Raw genomic sequence first — 9,895 nt, 5'->3', positions numbered from 1 at the left:
TCCTTCCTTCCTTTATCTTCCCTTACTTTTCCTCCCTCCTTCCTTCTTTCATATTTATTTTTTTTTATTTTTTACTACCTCTATTTCCATTCTTGAACATTTTGGAACTTAGTACTGTGATGATTTTTTGTTTTAGAATGGAATGTAATCAAATCAGATGAAAACCTGCTCATCAGACATCCGTTAAGCAACTATCCAAATCACCTTATATAAGGCCTCTTTAGTCTTAGGATATAGACTCCAAGAACAATACTGTAGAAAGACTCTGATGTGCTTCTATATCTTTCTATAGTCATCTTCACCTTCCTTTTGTTTTCTTATATCAATAAGCTCCAAGGAGCTAAGAGCATTCAACGCTTGTCTGTGAGAAATCCAACAGAGCCTCCAGAAAGTAAAACCAGAAAGAAAGCCAAAAAAATTGTCAGAGCATATAAAATTTCTTCATGGAATGTTCTGATTAGTATCACCGCAGTTTTCTTCAGACACATGACTAGTGCTTATTTCCATGGCTCAAAAAATTATTTGGCAGAATACAATTGCATTCTCTCTCCCACCCATTTTCTGCAGAAATTTCACACATTGACTAAATGTAATCTGCCACTCTGAGAAGCATGATGTCTGAAACTCCTCTATGGCATCTGTGTAGGATGCTAAAAGACTAAGGGGCCAGTGTTTTTCTGAGCTGAAAGTTAGTTCTTGTACTTTTATAGTCACTCTTAGAAAATCCAAAAAATATTTTTTTGTACACGGAATCACATGTTCTTTAGAGATCGGAATCCTTTTGGTGTGGCCTGACACAGCTCTTGTGGTTAGCTGTGCAACCTGTGCAGAGATTTTCCTTCATAAGTGACTTTTCTTCTAATATCTGACACCACGTATTTATATGCTACGCAGTATTTAGTCGTTTTTGGTCATTATATTAAAAAGAAACAAATTAGCCCTAGCATTCAGAGACACATGGCCCACCTGTGGCAACACACTACCTGTCCCACCCAAAGACAGAGCTTTTGCTTCCTGTCTCTACCACTTGGGTTTTGATGGGGGCCCTGCAGAGCATGTTCAGAGAGCCTGGAGCCGACCTATACCTATTCATGAGGGAAATTATTCTAATCCAATTGAGTTCCTTACAATCGGTGCTGTGAGAGCACAGGCAGAATGCGCATTGTAAAAGCACATGTTGGTCTAGTGCTGCTGTCAGCAAAGATCTGAATGAGCTTTAAGAGTAATATGGATGGTACAGAAAATGTTATCAATCAGATGTAGAAAGTGCAAAGTACAGAAGAGAGAGAATGAAAGGCGGAAGAGAAAAAGAATATAAGTAAACTGTCTCAGTGGGAGAGAGAAAAATTATACTTGCATAAGCCATAAAAATATTCTACAGGGAGATGTCAAGATGGTGGAGGATCCGAAATTTTATCCTATCCGAACCTAGTAAGGTAGCCTGCCATTTTCATAAAATCTGGGACTTTATTAATGTATTTATCTTTTCCTGTTTTAGTTTATATTTTAGCCAATCACTTGGCTTCTTTTAGACTCACTGTATAACCTCTTGTTCCCTGGACAGTAGGAAATACATGGTAAACTTCTCATTTTAAAGAAATTGTCTCACTAAGCATGTATTACACATCTATATTTAAAAATATTCACTAATACATCACTTGGGTTATTTAAAAAAATACATTTTCTCCTGGACAATATGTTAATTTCATAATTGTGGTAGAAAAATGTTTTTAAAGTACCCAATGACACGTCTATGTTTGTTTGCCTCATAAAAAAGACAAATGTCATCCTTTTTTGAATTTTATATTTGAATAATTGTACAATTGAATCAATTCTATGTTTAATGAAATTGAATTACTGAATGGTGGTGACATCTTGAGGTACCCCATAGGGAGTAAACAAAGGGAGTAAGATAGATGAAGCACTGTTTCTCACATCTTTATTTTGTAGCACACTCCATTAGCAACAAGAGGATTATGAACTGGTTTGACAATTAGACCCAGTAGTTACATCAATAGAAAGTGTTTAATAACTACTCCATGGTGAGCAATGCTCTCTGAAACCAGATACTGACAGTGGGAGTTAGAGGTTAGTTTTCTACCCTACATAAATAAATGTGGTATGTCAGTTGGACAGAAAAAAAATTACAAAAAATAATTTCTCAGCATGAGCTCTGAAAGTAACACCATCATGATCATTGCTCATGAAAAACTATTTAGAGTTTCCCTCAAAACAAAATTCATTGAAAAACTAAATATAATTGATACATTTCCTGACTAGTAAAAACACTTGATACCTTAGGGCCATTAGGTCTAAAATTTCCTTCATCATTAACACTGATTCGTTTTGCTTTTACATTTAGTGCTGAAAAAATTGGGGGTTAATCATTAGATTATTCTCATTTACATCAAAGATGTTTCATTGCTCCTAGGGCTTTAGAATTTAAGATATTCTTTTGAGAGGAATAGGTAATATGAACTAAAATTAATAAAATGATGTTTTCAAACATCTTTATGTAGTTCACTAGTTTAAAAATGTATTCTTTGAGTTGAAACAATATATCAAAAATGAGAAAGAAGAAATGGATATAATATCAAATATTATAGGAAATGCTATAAGTTGAAGAAAAATGCTCCCTTCAAAGATTGTCCAGTGCTTTTCAATATAAAAAAATACAATTAGGATAATTAAAATGTGTAATCTGAAAGACTGAAATGTTTTCAGGTTTAGGGTGCTTGTTTGTCATTATTATCACATGAAATTCTAAATATTGATAGTCCTTACTCTTTTACAACCAATCCAGCAAATCATTGTATACATCCATGTGTCAAAAAATTGTAGCTTGTGCAAGTTTTGAGCATATGACAAGATGAATTTGACTGTTTTTGTTATTCTAAAAAAAATTTGAACATTTATCATATGAAAGCACCACAAGAGCAGAGACAGTGTTTATTTTTTTCACTTGTTTTCTCAGTGGTTGATATGTAATAAAAACAAATTTTGTTAAAGAAGTACTGTAGTGGCCATTTTGTGGCAATGGAATTCTGCTGAGATGCAGGTACATTTTGTGTATTTATTTATTTTTTTATCGTTTTTTCTTAAGATTTTAATTACTTACTTGAGAGAGAGAGAGAGAGAGCCCAAGCCATGGGAAACACAGAGGGAGAAGCAGACCCCTGCTGAGCAGGGAGCCAAACTCAGGACTGGATTCCAGGACCCCAGGATCATGACCTGAACAGAAGGCAGCTGCTTAACTGAGTCACCCAGGTGCCCCATGCAGGTACATTTTAAAGGCATCTTTTTTCAAATGAGACTCTTCACCTCAATCCTTAAATCTGGTGATCAAAATAATCCAGATCATTCCATATACCTTTTCTACTGGTTATTTCTCAAAATGTATATCACTAGGTTTTGAATAGTCTTATTCTTTGTGGTGTATTTTAATGCAAACACTCTGAATGGATTATCACTAATAAGTTATCTCCTTTGGGATGCTTCAGGTCATCTCATCTACACTTTTTAAAAATGCTGGTGTTGTCATTCTCTTCTGATAAGTTATTTTGTTTATGGTAGATAAAAAAGAATCTGATATACTGCATTGAAAATTAACTTGAAACAATGATTTGATTGATACCGAGACTGTAAGGTAACATTTAGTTAAATTTGACAATGGGTTATTTTAATCACAATAAGGGAAACTTATTTAAGAATGAGATAAAATTAATTTAATTGAATAAAGATACCATAGACTTAAAATCCTGTGCAACCAGAGTGTCAATAAATTTGAATCTGATAGCCACTGAGATAAGCGAAAGGGCTATAGTAATCCTGGATATTTTATTAGACAGAATAGTGAATTAAGTGCTTTAAACACTATCTAACACTATCTGCCTTGTGTGTTCTTGCATTTCTGTATTAAAAGTCCATGAATTCCCCTAGGACACATCTTTTACACTTCCTAGGCAGTTTGATGTCAAGCATAAATCATGTGTATGAATAACATGGGCCATGTGTTCCAACCTTCCTGCATTATCTTCATAAAATTGAAAGAGTAGAAAAAAATAGATTCCCTTCATTATTTGAATGACTAGACAAAACAGTAGATACCTATGCATACTATCGTTTATTTCCTTTACTCATTAAAATTTCTAAGATTACTTATCTTTAGATATTTCTTAACTTTGAGATGGAGTTGTTTCTGTTGCCACAAAAATCTTAAATTAAAATACAACAATCAGGTAATCTTATGCATATGGAAATTATCCATTAACTAAAACATTTATTCTCAAAAAAATAACAGTATACTATTTTCCAATATCATTAAATCCTGCTTGAAAGGACATAATTTATAAAGATTAATCACACATCCAGATTCATGAAGGCTATAGGATCCAAAATAGGGTGAACCCCAATAGAGTTATACCAAAATACATTATAATTAAATTGACAACCATCAAAGACAAAGAAAGAATTGTAAGAACAGCAGCAGAAATGAGAAAAGTTACATAAGAGGGATTCCCCACAGATACACACACACACACACATAAGACTATCAGCAGATTTTTCAGCAGAAACTTTTCAGGCTAGGATAGAATGACATTACATATTCAAAATATTGAAAGAATATAACTGTCAAACAAGAATTCTATACCCAGCAAAGTTGTTCTTCAGAGCCAAAAGAGGGATAAAACAGTCCCAAACAAGCAAAAGCTGAGGGAGTTCATTACCACCTTTATTTTTTTTTAAGGATTTTATTTATTTATTTGACAGACAGAGATCACAAGCAGGGAGAGAGACAGGCAGAAAGAGAGGGGGAAGCAGGCTCCCTGCTGAGCTGAAAGCCTGATGTGGGGCTCCATCCCAGGACCCTGGGGTCATGACCTGAGCCAATAGCAGAGGCTTTAACCCACTAAGGCACCCAGGCACCCCTCATTACCACCTTTAAAGGAGTGTTAAAGGGCAGTTCTTTCAGTGGAAGTGAATACTAATTAACATTGCAAAAACATAAAAAGGTCAAGTAAATCTCATTGGTAATGATAAATATGTAGTCATAGATAGTGCGATATGGTTATAGTGGTGCATATTTTATTTACAACTCACTTGAAAATGTAAAAAAAAAAAAAAAGAAAAGGAAGAATGTAGTAAAAATGCCATCACCAATCACAATAATCTGTGATTGGTTCACAATATAAAAAACATGTGAGTTGAAATAGCAATAGACTAAAATATAAAGAGGAGAAGTAAAAGCATGAAATTTATAAAGTCTATTGAAGTCATCAGTTTCAAATAGGGTGTTATAAGTTTAAGATATTTTATAGAACCCTCATACACAGGGAAAATCCTGTAGTAATTACAAAAGAGAAAGCAATAAAGAAGTCAAAGCGTACTAAGACTTCAAAACCAAAAAAGATAGTAGAATAACAAACAAGGAAGAAAAGATCTACAAAGCAACCAGAAATAGTTTACAAAATATAATATGTAAGTTCTTACCTTAATAATTGCTTTAAACATAAATGAATTAGGCTCTCAGCTCCTCCTCTTTTGACAGACACCTACCACCCTTCTTATGCATTGCCAGCCAGGTCCCTGAGACACAATGGTGAAGGTCAGAGTAAGTGGATTTGGCCATACTGGGTACCTGGTTGACAGAGCTCCTTTTAACTCTGGCAAGGGGATATTGTTGCCATCAGTGACCCCTTTGTTGACTTTGGTCTACATGGTCCAGTATGATTTTACCCATGGCAAATTCAATGGCATAGTCAAGGGTGAAAATGGGAGACTTGTCATCAATGGAGAGCCCATCTCCATCTTCGAGAGCAAGATCCCACCAACATCAAATGTGACAACGTTGGCGCTGAATATATTGTGGAGTCCACTGGTGTCTTCACTACCATGGAGAAAACTGGGGCTCATGTGAAGGATGGAGTTGAAGTGGGTCATCATCTCTGCCCCTTTCTGCTGATGCCTCCATGTTTGCAATGGGCATGAACCATGAGAGGTATGATAACTGCCTCAAGATTGGATATTCACATATATAAGAATTAAATTGGACTCATATCTTACACCACTCAGAAAAAAATAACTCAAAATTGATTAAAAATTCAAATATAAGACCTGAAACCATGAAACACCTAAAAAAACCCATAGGAATAAAGCTCCTTGGCATAGGTCTCGGTAATAATTTTTTTTTTAATATGACACCTGAATCATAAGCAACAAAATAAAAAATAAATGAAACTACATCAAACTAAAAAAAGTTCTGCACTGGAAAAGAAACCATCAACAAAGTGAAAAGACAACCAATGGAATGGAAAAAAATTGCAACCGTAAACCTGATATGGAATTAATATCCAAAATACATAAAGAGCTTATATAATTCAATAGCAAAAACAAACAAACAACTCAATTAAAAAATAAGAAAGGGACCTGAATACACATTTCTCCAAAGAAGATATATGAAAGACCACCAGGTCCCCAAATGATAAAGAAGTGCTCAACATCACTAGTCATTAGGGAGATACAAACTAAAACCTCAGTGAGATATCTCCTCATCCCTTTTAGAATGTTCAACATCAAAAAGATAAAAGGTAACAAATGCTGGAATAGGTGCTGAGAAATAGGAACCTTGTGCAGTACTGGTGGGAATGTTAATCCCTGCAAAGAGGTTGTGGTATATTTATACAATGGAATAATTTGGCCATATAAAATGAAGACATCTTAACATTTGTAACAACACGGATGGAACATGAAGGCATTATGCTAAGTGAAATAAGTCGGACAGAGAAAGACAAATACTGTGTGATCCCACTTATAGGTGGAATCTTAAATACAAACCCAAAGTCAAAAGAAGAAGAGATCAGACTTGTGGTTATCAGAGGTGGAACGTGCAGGTGGGGCAGGCGGATGGGAAGAAGGTAGTCAAAAGGTACAAACTTCCAGTTAGAAGATCAAGAAACACTAGGGATAACGTGCTATGTGACAACTCCAGCTAGCACTGCTGTAGGATATATAGAAAAACTGTTAAGAGAGTAAATTCTAAGAGTTCTCATCACAAGGAAAATTTTTTCCTTTCTTACTCTCTTTTCTTTTCATTGTAGCTATGTGAGAAGATGGATGTTAGCTGAATCTATTGTAATCATTTCATGATATACGTAAATCAAACTATCATGCCATATTCCTTGAGCTTATACAGTCATGTATGTCAATCATTCCCCAAACTGGAAAAAAAAAAGATTGATTATAGAGAATTGCAACTATTTATTTTAAAACAGTAGAAGAAAAAGGAAACTGAAATTTCCTTCATTATGATCGCAATTATATAAGAGTGGAGAAAAATGACCGAAAGGAAGGATATAAAAACACAAACCATGATTATTTAGATTAGTGAAATAAGAGTATTTTTTCTTTCATACTATTATTTCTTACCAAATTTTTCTGCGATTGGCAGTATTGTTTGACAGAGAGATATATGTAAAATTTTTTGTTTAAAAAATATAGTTTTAGTTCTTTGGTTGCCTCTTTTTTCCACTTTAAATTTCTTCTCAATGCAACATTTTTTCCTCTGTTTTGATCCTTTTGCTTTTGTGAGCAATGGATCTTTCTTTCTTTCTTCCTTCCTTCCTTCTTTCCTTCCTTCCTTCCTTTCCTTCATTCGCTTCTCAGAATTTTTTCTGAATCTTCACTCATGTCATTGTCTTTTGTCTTCCCTGCTTGCTCCTCTGACGCTGGTAGCTTTTGCCAGGGACTGATTCTTTGTTTCATCTTTGCACTGGATGATGGCTCAGCCAGTTTGCACCCATAATCACCTTGCTATCTCTTTTTCCTGACCCTTCAGACTCCTCTATTTCTAAAGATAGAATGTTAAATTAATAGCAAACAAATAGCTTGTTAATGATGTAATTTATCATCTTCTAATCTGCCCTCTCAAAGATCTCTTGCAACAATAGAAATTCTGTTGACCCTATAGCCCCTATGGGATTGCCTTCCTTGCACATACCCCAGAGGGTACTGGCCAGCTTGTTTTGTCTCTAGAGAGTTGTAAAATTAATATATATTCTTTTCCTTTCCCTCCTCTTCTCCTACTTTCTATTTTGCTTCCTCTTTCTCCTTCACTCTCTTGCATACTGCTGTCAGCCCCATCATCTCACCCTTCTTGGGGTGATGAGTTGTCCAAAAGTTTGAAGATTGTGATAAGTAGCTGAGCATGAGGCTAAGGGAACCCTTTGACCAAAAAGCCAAATAAGGAACGCTGTGTTTGGAATGTGGTCTTTCCAAAGCAGATAGGCCTGGGCCTAATTCCCAGCTATGGGACCTTGGTAGACAACCAAACTTCTCTCATTGTTTATTTTCAAATAGGGACAGTCGTGTTCTCGTGAGCTGCTGTGGGCATCAAGTGAAAGATAAATGCTCTGTAAGCTCTAAGGTACTCCTCAGTCTTGACTTCTGCCTTCTGTTCATACCAACCCAGTCTTTCTTCAACACACCGCCCACTCTCTTTGCTGCCAAACCCAGTGTTCCAGCTCCTGCCCTGAAGAGTATGAGAGTACCTGAAAATGCCAGGCACTTTTTGGTGTTGGGCTCGTCTGGAATATCACCAATCCTCTTTCAACCTGGCAACATTCTCCGCATCCTTCGCATTTCAATGGCAATGTTGGCATCTTTAAAATCCTTCCTCTACTTCTCTCCCAATCTCACTCTACCACAGCTGTGTAGGAGGCCCCTTCTGGGCCTCCTTCCTGCCCTTTGTATTTTCTCTGTGATTCTTCTCCCATGATTCTTTACCTGTTTCATCAGTTCACTGAGCTGTGAGTTCTTTGAAGGCAGAGTCTTTGTCTCTTATCTCGATACCCCAGTGTCTAATTAAGTATCTGATGTGCTGTAAACATTCTATAAACACTGGACGAGTGAAAAATGAATGGATGCCAATAAAATTATTTGCAACAAAAGATTATTTAATCTTATCTTTGAATTGCATTAAATTGAAATATGGAAAGATAAAAATAAATTAAAAAAATAAATAAATCCCCCTCCACATGGGTATTATTGCACATTTGCAATCAGGTGGCTGATTCTACAGTCAACATAAAGAATGTCATACTGTGTATAGGCCTTTCTTGTCCTGAGAAACTATCCCACTGGTGCCCTGGAAGGAAAGAGCATGGCTTTCAGAGATGCCATTGAGTTTGGTGATACAGGGGGTAAAATAAATAAATAATAAATAAATAAATAAATAGTAAATAAAATTAGATAAATGTTAAATAATATGAAATGTATGCAATTCTGAAATAGAGCAATATGACTAGAAAAGAGTAAACCTACAGAAAGGAAGCCTAGATAATTATTGCTCACACCCAGACAGTTCCTTGCTTTGGATTCATATTGAGCTAAGGCTATATGAATTAGAGACAGCTGTATAATCCAAGTGTTGTGCAGCATACAGAATCAGATTGAGTGCTTGAGTGTCTGCACCCTAGGAAATTGATTTGACGACTATGTCAATTACTTCTGGCACCAAGCTTTCTGTGGGTTGCATTACAACTGCTCTTTTGGTCAGCTGTGACTGCTTCCCCATCCACGCCTATTGTTTTAGATTTATTTACTGCACCGGCAATCATAAATCATGGACTTTTTTTCTATACCATCTGGAAACTCTGGTGTCATTGTTTGGGTCACTTTTGATTACTCGCTCTTATTCTCAGCTACCGTTAAAGCTGATGTATCTTGAATTATGAAAGACTTCCGCCACAAGCTGACCTATTTGCAAGCAACCTTTCAGCATCTACATATGTTTATTTTATCCAACACATTGCCCGGTAGAAGAAAAAGTGTATTTTCTAACCCTCTTGGGAATTACTCCTTTGCCTGTGTTACTGAATTTTTAAAGCTCACAATTTGC

The 9,895-nt window shown here is 35.7% G+C and overlaps 1 pseudogene; it reads left to right on the top strand.

Moving 5' to 3' along the window:
• The first annotated feature begins 5,596 nt into the window (after positions 1-5,596).
• LOC123946906 lies at positions 5,597-6,038 on the top strand (annotated as a pseudogene).
• Positions 6,039-9,895: the final 3,857 nt, after the last annotated feature.

Source organism: Meles meles, chromosome 1 (assembly GCF_922984935.1).
Source record: "Meles meles chromosome 1, mMelMel3.1 paternal haplotype, whole genome shotgun sequence".
Taxonomy (NCBI): domain Eukaryota; kingdom Metazoa; phylum Chordata; class Mammalia; order Carnivora; family Mustelidae; genus Meles; species Meles meles.
This window is presented reverse-complemented; position numbering and strand designations above follow the sequence as displayed.